At 37.9% G+C, this 13,938-nt stretch overlaps 1 protein-coding gene across 1 annotated transcript in view; it reads right to left on the reverse strand.

Moving 5' to 3' along the window:
• lingo1a (leucine rich repeat and Ig domain containing 1a) overlaps positions 1-13,938 on the reverse strand; it is a 112,822-nt gene that overhangs the window by 97,981 nt on the left and 903 nt on the right. The gene's annotated exons all lie outside the window — the stretch shown is intronic.

Consider the following 13,938-nt stretch of genomic DNA (forward strand, 5'->3'; position numbering starts at 1 on the left):
TGTTGGTCATAGTGGTGGTGAAAAGCAGCATCGCTCATTGCACACTCAGGAGTGTACAGCAGTAGGGGTAAGTGATGGGGTCTTCCAGTCAATATAGTCTGCATCCCATTAGTCCAGCACTCCTCTGTAGTTAAGATGTTTCAGTCAGGAGTGTGCCTAAAAATATCAGCCTGGAAAAACAACAACCAAACTCGTAGACTGTAAAATGTAAACACCATGTTATATAGCCTATCCTTAAACCCTCCAGATCTTCAAAAATATTCCCGAGTACGTGACCTAAGCGTCCTTGATCGTAGCTATGGTCCTGATAATAGCATTTTAAATTCTTGCTAAATTATCTTTTAAATTGATATTTAGAGCCACAGCATCACCGTTCCAACATTAAACACGTCGGGTCGACCAGGATGCAGCTGTTTTGATGAGACAAACATTGCTTTTGTCATACTGTCAGAAGTGCCCATTCTTTCAACTCTTTTATTGCTCGTAAAACAACTCCCTTCTCTACTCAATGACTAGCATGCACCTGCGCCACCATCAATAGAAACTGCTTTGGTGAGTGTTTTAAGCAGCTGTTAACAACTGCTGCGTAACCAGGACAGCAGGTAAATTGATATCGTAAACCATTTCCAGATCAAAGACGAAAGGAGATACTGAGGAACTGACAGTACCACCAAAGAAAGATACATTTTGGGATACAGCAAGATCATGAGTGCGTTCATGCAGACTCTGCAGTGCGAGATGACTCGAACTTGAATTGGGCATGATGTCTGCCTTTGACATGCTGTGTAGATATTTTTATCGTTTTTTTTTGTTCTTCCTAGTAAGTAATGTGGAGCAGACAAGCAGTGTTTTTTATTTTGGACTGAAAGGATACAAATGTGTGATCTAATTGAAGAGACGAAGCTGCAAAAGACTAGCTGAGAATATGAGTGTCCTGCCAGAAGACTTCACTCATTGCAAGTTTTTAAATCATGAGACACTAACAGAGAGACGGTTCTCTGCTACACAGCAGCGGAGCTTCATAACCACACCTAATTACATATGTAAAAAGCACTATCATCACCTAAAAACATCCTAAACTCATCTCAAGTTTAGTCGGCGCTCACAGCTATTTCAGTCCCATCATGTATTTCCAGGTAACAGATTGTTTAGTGCACTTCAAGCTGTGAGTAATGCAGGCAGACACAGCAACTGCCATTCCAGTCTTATGTTCCGTCAACAAGTGCAAACAAAATGCAAAAGCAAAATTACTTTCAGAGAAAAACACTTTGTCCAGGAAAAAAGCTGAATTATTTATATTATCTCAACACTTCCTTAATAACCTCAGTTGACATACAGTCAAGTGCACTGGTTGAAAGTTTCTAAGAACACTTTTTGACAAATACCAAAAAGCTGTGATTCAGTGATAAATTCTTGTTTAGCATCTCGAAAGCTTGATGTCAAGAAACAATGGAAAACTAAATAATAATAATAATAATTATTATTACTCCTGGATGTTTACAATGACCTCTATTTTTCATCATTTCTAAGGCTGCTATGCATAGTGTGCTAATTCCCCATAAACATCAAGCCTAGATTAGCTGACTCTCAGTGTCTCTGCAATGACAGCCTCCCTGTGGCACACAGGAATTGACAAGAATGGGGAATAAGTATCAGAAGGGACAAGGGGAAAAAAATGTGAGATAGAAGTTGCTCCAGTATACCACAAAATTTGTAAATCTAATTTTGTTTTAAAGGTGTTGGTAGGATTTTTAATCAATGAGCTGCTGCTTTCAAAACTCAATGGGTTGTGTTATGGAGGAAAGGTCATCGCTCAATGGAATTTCAACACCAGTCTTGCCATAACGGACTCACATTTTAACCACTGCAAAGTGGAGGATGGTGCCGGCTGTGGCTCAGGAGGTAGAGCAGGTCGTCCACTAATCGAAAAGGTTGGCTTTTCAATCCCCAGCGCTTCCCGCTGCATGTCAAAGTGTCCTTGAGCAAGATACTAAACCCCAAATTGCTCCCGATGCTGTGCATCAGTGTGTGAATGTGTATGAATGAATTACTTGCCATTTGTGATGGCCTTTATCATCACTGTATGAATGTGGCATGTAGTGTAAAGCGCTTTGAGTGGTCGGAAGACTAGAAAGATACTATTTAAACACATTTCGTTTACTATGTGATGATGGTGATGCTATTTATTTAATATAACTTTCTTCCGTACAAACAATCAAAACCATTGAAATCCCCATATACATGAATACATTCAGCTGTCGTATTACAGCAGGTTTACTTGATAATATTCTGCCTACTGCCTTCTACTGTTAAAATTGTTTTTTGAAATACTAATGATAAACTCGCTAATCAAAGTAAGTGGGGAGAAGAAAGTTGCTGACATCACACCATCTATGAAAACACAATGCTTACAGGGACTCTGTTTTTTTTCCCTTTATTTTCTTTATATGCATATTATAGTTCTGTTGCTCATAACAAACAGCTTCAAGACCCCAAAATGGGACCAAGACAAAAGTAAGAAATACAAACTGAACTCTTCATATGTAGGTTCTTTGAGAATGAAGTGAAGTCAAATCTGCACTCACATATTTAGTTTATCTGCAGATTTTGCAGCAAGTATGTTTCATCAAGGCCCCTGGTTCTGGGCTGTGACATAGACTGCACCCTCAAAATTATCTTATTCATTCTTTAATCATAACATAATAATAATCCCAAAATGTCATGTCAAATGATATTTCACAATTTCTTGTGTATGAAAAGCTTCCCTTGGGCCCCAGAAAGGCTTAACCGACCCTGAAAGCCCTAACAGTTACTGTAATGAATGACTTAATATAAGTAAAATCCTTGTTAAGATGAATCCTACATAGACAAGTTACATTTGCTGACATATAATGAAGCGTCTGACACTTGGAACCGTATTTTGCAGTGTTGTATTTAATTGAGAGAAAGAGTGACAGGCATAGTAATTTCATACTGAATCATGAAATATTTGAATTATACTTAAAAATTTGTCCATGCAAACATCTATAATTAAATAAACAAGTTAGGTGACTCTTTTTTTGTGGAATACATGTGTCAATGGTAAGAGCAATAAACAGTAGCCAAACAGAGCATTTGATATATTAACAGTCTTAAGTTGGAAAGGTTTTAATATGGTAAACCTCTCCGTCTAAATATTAAACCTCTAAAACCTATTTTCTGTCATAGATATGTCAAAATCAAAATTACGAGGATGAGTGAGTTGTCAATTTAAGACAGTTACTGAAACATATGTCATCTTGAGCAAAGAAACACTGGTGGTGAGCTAAACTAGTTCCCCATGGTAGATCTGCCTGCAGTACCAATGAGATGAGATGAAACTTTTATGATTTGTGCCTGGAAATTGGGCCACTGCAGCTGCAAACAGTAGCTGGATACAGCAAGAAAAACAGTGTAAATAAGAATGAGGGTTATACTGGCATATGTACAATTGGATAGGATAGAACTCCATCGGGACATCTGGTCTTAAACACAACAACGTTTTAGCTTTAAAGAAATTAGTTAGTTCAGTTAATCAACATTTAAGAAAAAGGAGCCTCAACTGTCCATTCATTCATCAACCATTCATTCACAACTTAAAAGGATGCATGGTTTTTTAAAGATGTGTGGTCACAACAGAAGTAGAGAAGCCGAGTGCATGCACCGAGTCCTCCCACCCTTCCTTTCTTAAGCATATAAATCACAAACTAACTAAATGTGTTCATCCGACAGAGACAAATCTGTACTCTGTTATCTGTTTATAACCAAGGACAGAAAAATAAGAATTAAGAAAATTAAAATATAACGAGAACATGAAAAAATTACATGTTCAATTAAGAAATGCTAATTTTTATCAACACGCCTTCACTGGGCCTTTAAAAACGTGCACACACAATGGCTTTAAAGTAAAACTGTAAATACAAAGAGGTGGATTTGAGTATACGTGTGTGTGTGCTGGTGTGTGTTTATGTTGCAAGCCTCCTATCTTATCAGAAACTCCAGATGGAAGTAGGATATGTACAGGAAAATGAAAGTGTAGAAGCACAGGTGTGTTATTGTCTTTTCGCCTTACTGCACTGTTAATCAACTATTTATAGACAGAAGTCACTACAGGTAGAGATGTTTCCGAGGTATGCATCAAAACAAATCAGTAGATTGTATATATCTACGCTTTAACATAACAGCTGTCGGCAAGAATACCCCATCTGTAGCTTTAGTTATAAGACAAAAACAATCACCAAAACATGTGCCAAAAATCCTGCATAAGAGAAATATGCTGTGATTAATGATTTCTTGAAACAAGAATAGCAGAGACATATATCTTTTAGCTACAGAACTGCAGAACTATATGTTTTGCTTTACCAGCCTGCAATTTGTGCTGCATTTTCAGTTTCACAATCTGCTTTAATACTGTTCTACATTGTACCTAATGTGGCTAAAAAACTGTAATTTTCTGTTTTTGCTTTTATGCTGACTGGTTTAACAGATCATAATTTACAATGCTTGAATTTCTAATGCCATTATGTTTGTTGAGTATTTTTTTTGTTTCTGTCTATTCTTTGTATCCAGAACCATGAAAAAAAAACTAGTGCACTCAGTGGAGAAGTGTGACAAAGATTAATTTATTAGCCTGGCCTTCAAGAAGTCAGGAGTTGGCAGGAACCGGCAACAAAGAAAGAAAAAAGAATACCCAGGAGGAAACTCTGGAAATCAATTTCTAGCCAATTTCTGAAAACACTATTGGGGCACATAGCTGGTTTTGAAGATGATATCATAACCATTTTCAGACATTGAGGTAATCACTTCTGTACACTCTTCTTCAAGAAGAAGCTAAGCCAATTTGTATATGGATGATCCATAATCCACACTCACACATATTTTCACACAATCATTTAAAAGTAACATCTGCAGTCCCGATCATATATCATTCTTACTCCTCTTCTGTCTACACCTTGAGGGTTTCATCCACTGTCTGCTCCTGCTGTAACAGTTTTTCCACACATTATGTCCTGCCACAACATTCACTTTGAACTGCTCTGAATTACCGAAGTAAGACACTCTCCAAATGTGGCTTCAAGTTGTCTTTAAAGGCTTGGATTCCCATTGATAACTTTTTGAAGTATTCACTTACATTACTGAGACACTTAAAAGTGACCAAAAAAATTTAATATGCCATGCATATTTTATGATACTGTTGAAATTATAAAGGGTTTTACTTACTCTTTCTCTCACACTTTCTTCCACATACACGCACACACACCAATCCATTGCTGTATCTTCCCATACAGTGCAAGTCAAATTAAGAGCAAAGCGAGGGCACTTCGATTACAGCAGTAAAATGACCCGCTTCACACAAGGTTCACCTCATTTTGGTTGCAAATTAAATGTCGGCTTTGGTTTAGAGAGTTGAGCAGGTAGCCTTACAGAATACCAATACGATCTGGCCATTCCTCCACATCAACTTTGTCACCCAGTAGGATTGTTTAATGAAATCAAATTCAACCGAGGTTTTGCTTTCAGTATATTCATTTCAATGAAATACACTGATGCGTGTTAATGAAGAGATTAATTGAATTTCTCACAGTGGGAATACACAAACCCATCTCATCAGCTTCAATTATACTGTAGTCTCAATCAATATTAAAAATAAATCATCATCATCATCATTAGTGGATCATTATTTCAATGATGCCTTGACTAGGCTTGACCTCAGGTATGTCTGCCATTTAAGCAACATGGTGGGTTTGGAATTAAATCCCTAAACCTGTCAGTTTAACTTTGAAAGTGCCATGCACTCCTCTGTGAACAATATTATCATCAAAAGACTCTTTTCTGAGTTATTATCCTCTCCTTTTAAAACCTGTCACCTGTTTATCTTCTAACATTTTTGTAAGATCCATAATGCTTTCCTTAACCACAAGAAGCTCAGCTTGATATAATACTTTCCCTAACCCTTTCACAGACAGATCACTAGTTCACCAGTGCCACTTACTCTCTGCTCCGAGGGTCTTTTCCAATTTGGCTTAAGTGTGCAAAGCTCACCTCAGCCTGCCCTACTTAAGTTCGTTATAGCTGAAGACTGCAGGTACAGGGAGCCTTCTTCGTCCTGAACCTCTTCCATCATAATCTTCTCTCTCAGCTCCTGACAGTGTTTACTCCCTGCTGGAGCAGGACGCAGCATTGATGTAATGCAGGTGGTGATGATGCTCATTCACAAACATGCGACCAACATGCTCCATTATGCACAACCACACATGCTCTCAATATACATAAGCAGAAACATATACAGCATACTTGACTGCAAAAACAGTTTGTATGTATACATGCATACAAGTAAATCATATTAATTGATAGAAGCAGTCAAGTGCATGCACAAATACATACAGTAGCCCCTTATAGCTCTTATATTCATTGCATGTAAACAAGACTGCTGATGAAATAACCTACTTTTACTTGTTGCTCACCAACTACAAACTGCATACATATATCCTAATTTTAGGTTGGTGAGTACCAACTACAGACTGCATAAACTATCAAGCAAATCTCTCCAGAGCCTCCACCACAGGAAAAAAAGAGTAGCGAAATTTTAGCCAGAGAGGAGGATATGAGAGACTAGTCTAGACTGTCTGTCATAAAATGTCTCTTGCAGTCCCCTGTTGGATGTTTGGTGTGATCACTTATTATCAGTGAATAAGGTAAATCTGATGTACACTATCAGGCTGGAACTGAGAATCCTATATTTAGAGCCAAAATTGATGGAAAATACTGATGAGGTGATGACTGACCAGCTGGAAAAAATGGGGAAGGTTCAAAGCTCTGCGCATTGGACACAGGTGTTTTTATGGTACCATGGGTAATTAGGCTTCTCCTAAGGTTGAAGCTGCGCAGTGCTATGATTTAAATTAAATGACATCAACAAAGTCCATGTACTAATGACATTGATAAAGGTGTAAGCTGTCCTGACCCAACAGGTGCAACAAAACTAATAGGAGAGCCAGGGAGACATTAAACATGCACATCTTTACACACCCACACAGTTATCCAAAAAAAGAGATCTGATCAGGCAGGCACAGTGTGTAAAACACCTGTGTGGGTGGACCATTGGCGTGTGCTTCAGACAACTGAAACTTCCCCAAAACCACTTCGATACCTGGTCATGGATGAACAACAAACTGCTCCTAAAAATGAATGAAACCACTTTGTCATGTAAAAATGACTCACGAGTTGTTTGCATTTGTGAAAAATAAGCTGGAAACGATTCTGACGATCTGGACAGACCTATATAAGCACATAACATAGGGTCAGTCATGTCAAGACATGACCAACAATATTTGTTAGCCATTATACTTACAACGTACTAGATGAACTGAACACACAGGAAGTCAAATTAGCTGAAAACAGACATTATAACGGTATAAGGTTTTTCAATCATTATGGCCAGTCCAGTTTCCAATGCTTAGGTACCATCATAACCTCAGCAATTGGAAATGATATATATTATCTGTATATTTCATAGAACAATAATACATTAGTCTTACATATTTTTGAGGACACTGTCTGCGTGTCTCTATAATCACTGTATTCTGATTTATTTTAACATATTTTGTCATATTTGAATCACAGTGGCCTGCTAATGATTCATATACCTGTATAATCAGCAGAATTCAATAAATAAACAAGTCTGTGTTCTTATACCTTGACCCTTTTACCCTTAACCCTACCCATAACCCTTACCTTGACCCTCCCCTCTTAGAATTTGCTAATTTGTTTACTCACCTGGAAATATTTAGCTTGTTAAAATGCTCATATACTAATTGCATGTTTTACATCTGCCACGTTTGCATTTTTTGCTGAATATCAACTTAGGATGTGTTAAAGATGTTTTGTAGTGGTGGCCAAGTCATTTAATCCTATTGCAGCACTGGTGAGTAATGTTTAAACCATCAGGGTCAGCCATGTCAAAGTTTTCAACATCTGTTTCAATAAAGTTAGGGATGCTTTGATCATTAATTGTGCTATCAGGATAGATACCTTTGTGATTTTACCAATTTTCAAAACAAGATTTTTGCTAAGGCGAAAGGCTTGTTGGAGAATATGATGATCAGCCCTCCCTCTTCAGTAGCTTACAAGTACCATACAAGCTTAGGTAGTTCCTAACAAGCTAATTCAGATGCTCATTTGACTGTGAAAGTGAAAACATATATCCAACCTGTTACACACAACAATCACACTCTTACGGGTACTTTAAAAAGCCATCCAATTAACCATATAAATTCCTTGGGCCCTCATTGCATTGACTGTGCTGAATAAATGATGCTGATTGTGATTTTCTGCATCGTATTGCTTACCTACTGCCAATGCTCTGACCTTGATGACATGTACTATCAGTTGAAAAATAAAGTAAAGAAATGTATTGACTTCATTATTCATAGATACATGTAACATCCCCCCCGGTTTCTCCTGCTGCGTCGATCCAAATATAAAGCCATGGGTGCATCATCCATGATAATTAGAAATATTGGCAGCTTGCTTTAGCCTGTTTTCACTCTCAACCAACACTGATCATAGTGGAGACTTCAGAACAGTCAGGACTGGGAAGTGATCCAGGAATGATGTTCATGGAAGAGGCACCTCTCCCCCAGCTGTGCTTATGTAATAGACTAGGTCTTTTGAGCCTGAAATTAATCTAAAACAAATAAATACTATTTTCATGGTTTAATTATATCTTTTTTTAGCATGTTTCCAAGCAAGCTGTGAGTATTACAGCTTTTGCAATATTAGTCACAAGGCAGGATTTGTAAGGAGTGTGTGTTCCAGAGTGTAACACACACGCTGGGGGCCGAGGGAGAGGTCTCAGCTAAATGTATTATTATTTTTAATTTACCTCCAACTGTGAGTGTGCGTGTTTGTGCATGGGTGGAGTGGGTAGGACCAATTTCAAGATTAAAAAGTTATGTCAGCCAGCCAAGAATGCAATATTCTAATGATGACCGATTGTAAGTCATCACCATGCTGATTCACTGACATTTACCATTTTAAGGGCTGTACAGCTCCATGGTTCCTGCAGACAGAAGGTCTCAGTTTTCTTCACACATTAAGGTCCACAATTGTTTAAAATAGATAACCTGTGGAGACTGTGAAAAATGTCCTGAATCACATATTGATACAGGATTCAGTGGCACATTGCCTTGCCTAACAGGTGTGAAAATCTGCGGCACTCACATGCACTCTGTAAATTGTGCAAAAGCAGGCCTGAGAAATTGCCTCTGACATTTTGTCCCACGCTTTTTGACTAATGCAAATTGATGCCTGGCAAAGCCGAGCATCATTATGGAGAAAATTAAATTAAGATAAAAATGTGTGTGTGTTTATTGTCAACTATTTGACAAAGCTCTTTCAGTATAATATTTGAAACTGAGCAGGAAGTTAACCCCAGTATTGCAAAATATTTGCTGAAGACAAGCAGCTAAAAACCCGACACAATCTCTTCACTCACATCCATCGAAAAAACCCAAGAGCATCTGGACGAACATTTGGGATTGCTCCAATTTGACCTCCCCCTCAATTTCAGTAGGCGGCTAGCTACGTGTGCCAGCAATCAAAGAGAATCCATTCAGCTTCAACCAGAAGTATTGTTTGTCCTTTCAGCTGTCAGTAATAGACTGGCACAAACAATTTCAACAAAACTAATAGTTGGGACGAAATGCCAAAGACTGTATATTGAGACTGAAAGGTGATTTAACACAATAAGGCCACCTCCTTGGGATTCGTCGGAAAGAAATGTATGTAATTCTGAGTAGACCTGTAGGAAATTCAGGAGCTCTCTTCAGGTGTGTCTCACTTCTTATTGCACATACATACATCACTCCCTCCTCAGTAAAACTCCCCTGTGGAAGCAGGTTCACTTGACAGTGGCTAAGTGTCATGTGCCTCCATTTTGGAGGCGTGAACACAGTAAGTATAGGTGTGTATTATTCATGTACATCAAATTAAATATATTTTTTTAAATGCTCTCTACGTTATGATCAGTAAAACCAGCACTGTGTTGTGTCCTAGTAAAGCAGGGCATTTTGTTCAATGAAGGTCAGGCTTAATTAAGGAGAGATTAAATTAGATAATTCATAACTAGATTATACGTAATCATCATGTCACAATTGGAAGCAGGCTTGTCCATGTTGGATTGTTCAATACAAAGAGATTACAAGTTGTGACAAGCATCTTATTTTGCCTATGTATGCTTCTGGGCTTCACATCAAACTGCCAAGTGCATTCTACATCCTGAAATACAAATGGTTCTGGTGTCGTTCTTTCCTTTCTTTGCTTGATACTTTTGATACTCTGCAGGGTCCAAAAAAGGATAAATTTGCTTTACTGAAGCACATTTTGTGAAACCTTGCAGCTCGCCATGTTACATGAAATAAATATTTCTTCCCATTGTCCCCAAAAGTGTGTTCAAAAATATGTGATTTAGCATAGTGCTGCTATAGCAACTTTTCTTGTCTCGTAAGCAGCAAATGCACAGGCGTGAGTAGTGAAATTTTTCTTTCTTTTTAAATCCTATGTCCAGTTGTGATTTAAGTGTTATTTTTTCTTCTAATCTGAATTAGCATCAATCATAAAATAAATATATAAAAACTCATAACATTATATATGTCTTACTTTATAAATGATGTAGCCATATTGGCCAATCAGTAACTAAAATGTCACATTTTAACTGTAGCACTCTGCTTGGGCTTCATTGTAATTCTGAAAATGCTGCAGTGCTGTGCCAGAAGTCCCTCTAATTAGATGAGTGGTGTCAGAGATGTTGCAAATGTCACACGGATAAGACAAACCACTGTTTTTTTTAAGTGTATGAATGAACAGATGAACAAATGAATGCAGATTCATTATCTGTATTATATTTCATTATGAAGAACAAGAATTAAGCCTGAATAGCATTTGATTTGCATTTTTTAACACATTTTCAGTAATGTATCTCAAACCAAAACTAGGGCAACAGAGGAGGCGTTCGATATGATTTTGTAGAACAAAATGCACAAAAGGTCAGGGAGGGGTGAATCCTTTCCTAAAACTGTAACACAGATATTTACATAAAAATCTCTATTGTGTTGGCCTAGTAATGCTTCCAAATAAAGAAGATAAAAGCCATTTCTGAATTATTCATACAATTTCCAAGTTATACCATTTAGATTCGCTCAGCCGGCCAGAAAAAGTGGTCAGGGGAAGTGAACAAATATTGCTTTCTCATCCTTCATGAACAATTGCTGAGTAATGTTCTGAACCCCAACTGCAGACTACAGTTGTATTTGACAAATCCCAAATGTGAGTGCATGTGCAGATTCCAGAAAAGATAATACATGTCAAAATTTGTGGCAGATGTAATAACTAAAATACTGACTCATGTTTTTTAGTGTAAAATAAAATCAAATTTCTGTGATATGGAAAACTGTTTATATTTTGTGACTAATACAAGGAAGATATACTACAGTGCAGATTGATGGCAGATGGATCTTATCAGTCTCAGCCAACTGAAAAGGTTTGCGAAAGGATTAACAATTACACGGACATTTTATGTAAAAATTATTATTCTGAGGGGGAATGGGGGCCCTTCCCCAGAAAGACAGGACATAATGACACACATTTCTGCAATTTGACTATATAGGCTATGTGTATGTATTAACAAAAACAAACGCTATTGGCAAATTAGCTAATCCTTCATCCTTTTTAGGCCATAGCTCCAAAAATATATTAAAACTGTCTTAAAAATTGAATTTACTTGTAACCATCATAGTGAGTTATTCATTTTACATTTAGGGTTGAATCTCCGGTTATAAAGTGTTTTAATAGGAAGATAAATGGTAAATCAATGATCAAATAGCTCCGAAAAGATGTTTTATATTTGCCATGTGTTAAATTCTGTCTAGCAAGTACACTGGAATGAGAAGCTCACATAACTTTACAATGCTAGTCCACCACTATGGACACCATTAGCTGTGAATTGCTGTGACAAATTTGCCAACTTAATTTCATGCATCATGGTAAATCATGAAACCACATCGGTAATAACCATCATTCGCTATAACAGCCTTGAGAATAATTGCCTTGGAGGTTGTGGAAAAATGAGTTGTTAACTTCTAACTTCTCATTGGGCCATGGACAGTATCAATGCTGCCTGGCTGTGGGTGGAGGGGCATTCATGGGCACTCTGAGTCACTCTTAGATGCAAGTCACCCACTGCACGACAACCTTTTACTGCAGCCGAGTAGGGTAAAAATGACTCCTGCTAGCCACACTAAGGCAGATCCTGTGTGTGTGGGCCTGAGGGAGACTGAGAGGAAAAGAGGGAGACATCACATAATACTTACCAAATAAACCAATCAATTAGCAAAATACCTCAGGTTCAAAATACAGAGACCAGCTCTGAATTTAATAGTGATTCACTCTGGGATAAACTCTTGATTCAAGCTTTTATCTGTACTAAAATCCCCATAAAAGCTTTACTAAGCGAGCCAAATCCATGTTGTTTATTCAAAACCCTTAAATCCATACTGATACTGCATTAGGAATTCTTAGCTTGGCTGTAGAAACTGATAAAGCATAGAAACAATAAGCAGTGACTAGATATGTGATATATTAGTGAGACAAAACCATTCAATACACTGCATTTGATCCAATGTGCTTGAATAAATTTCACAATTACTATTACCAATATGACTAAAGCTCTGCATTACAATCAGTGAAAACATGAACCACTGTGGCTGCACCTGTATTTCAATATGCAACAGTATCAGCCGACCTTGGCTAAGTGCTGGAAAGGAATTATAAATGAAACAGAAGCAGAAGGTCTACCCAAGGTGGGGTAATTTGATTTATCTTTTATTATTTTTCCATCCTCCAGTGTTATCATGGTTTCTTCTCTGAAATGGGAAATGTGATAAATATTGATGTCCTTTACAGGAAATGGAGCCAGGCATGTGTGAGATGCAGGCCCTTGCCTATCTATCATATTTTCCTTTGGAGAGCATGTATGTATGTGTAAACTGAGCCCCCTACCAAAAGCCTGAGCCTCAGAAAAGGTTTGCCTGTCTAAAAGCTCTTTCTGAGGCTTGTTAGCACACTCTCTCCTTCTCTGTCCCTTTCGTCCTCTTGTCTCTGGCTTCCTGTCAATCTTTAATTGCTATATTTTCTCTCCTTTCCTCTCTCCCCACTTCAACTTCCACTAGCATCTCTCCCCTATTCTCCTCACTGCCAACTTCCCAATCTATCTCTCTCTCTCTCTCTCTCACTTTGTCTCTATCTCTGTCTCTCTTGTATTCCAACATCTCTCAGCCGCTCCCTTCTAACAATCTCTTTTTACTCCTCTCCCTGTAGAGTTCATAGAGGCAAGAGAGAGAGCTAGAGATGAACAGAGAATTAATAACAAGACAGCAGTAAAGATAAAAGGAAAGAAGCTCATCCAGCATGCAGAGGGGCCCAAAATAGCAACATCAACTTTATATCATGCTTCCAAGTGAAAAAAGTCAGATAAACACTTCATCAGTGTGTGATTAGCATTATGTGTTTCTGAAGATAAGAATGATAACAAAGTAGCTCAATATAAAATAAATTATTCTAACGGGATGTCTTCCTCTACCTACATTCCTGTGATCTGCAAGTAAGCCTTCTCAAATCAGTGTCTGATGATCTCTTTACGAGTCAGAGCTGTTGTCAAAAGGCCACATCAGGCAATCAGACAGATCAACATGGTGGGAAGCTACAATTTCTAACTCCACTTCAGCTGAGCAGGTCTTTACTAGAATATGTGTAGGTATGCAGAAAAGCATCCCGCCTTGTCGCAGCACACCTACATATGTACATCGAGGACACATTCCGAACAAACACAAATTCACACATTCACAGGCTGTAAATGGAAGGCAG

Source organism: Dicentrarchus labrax, unplaced genomic scaffold (genome assembly GCF_905237075.1).
Source record: "Dicentrarchus labrax unplaced genomic scaffold, dlabrax2021, whole genome shotgun sequence".
Lineage (NCBI taxonomy): Eukaryota > Metazoa > Chordata > Actinopteri > Moronidae > Dicentrarchus > Dicentrarchus labrax.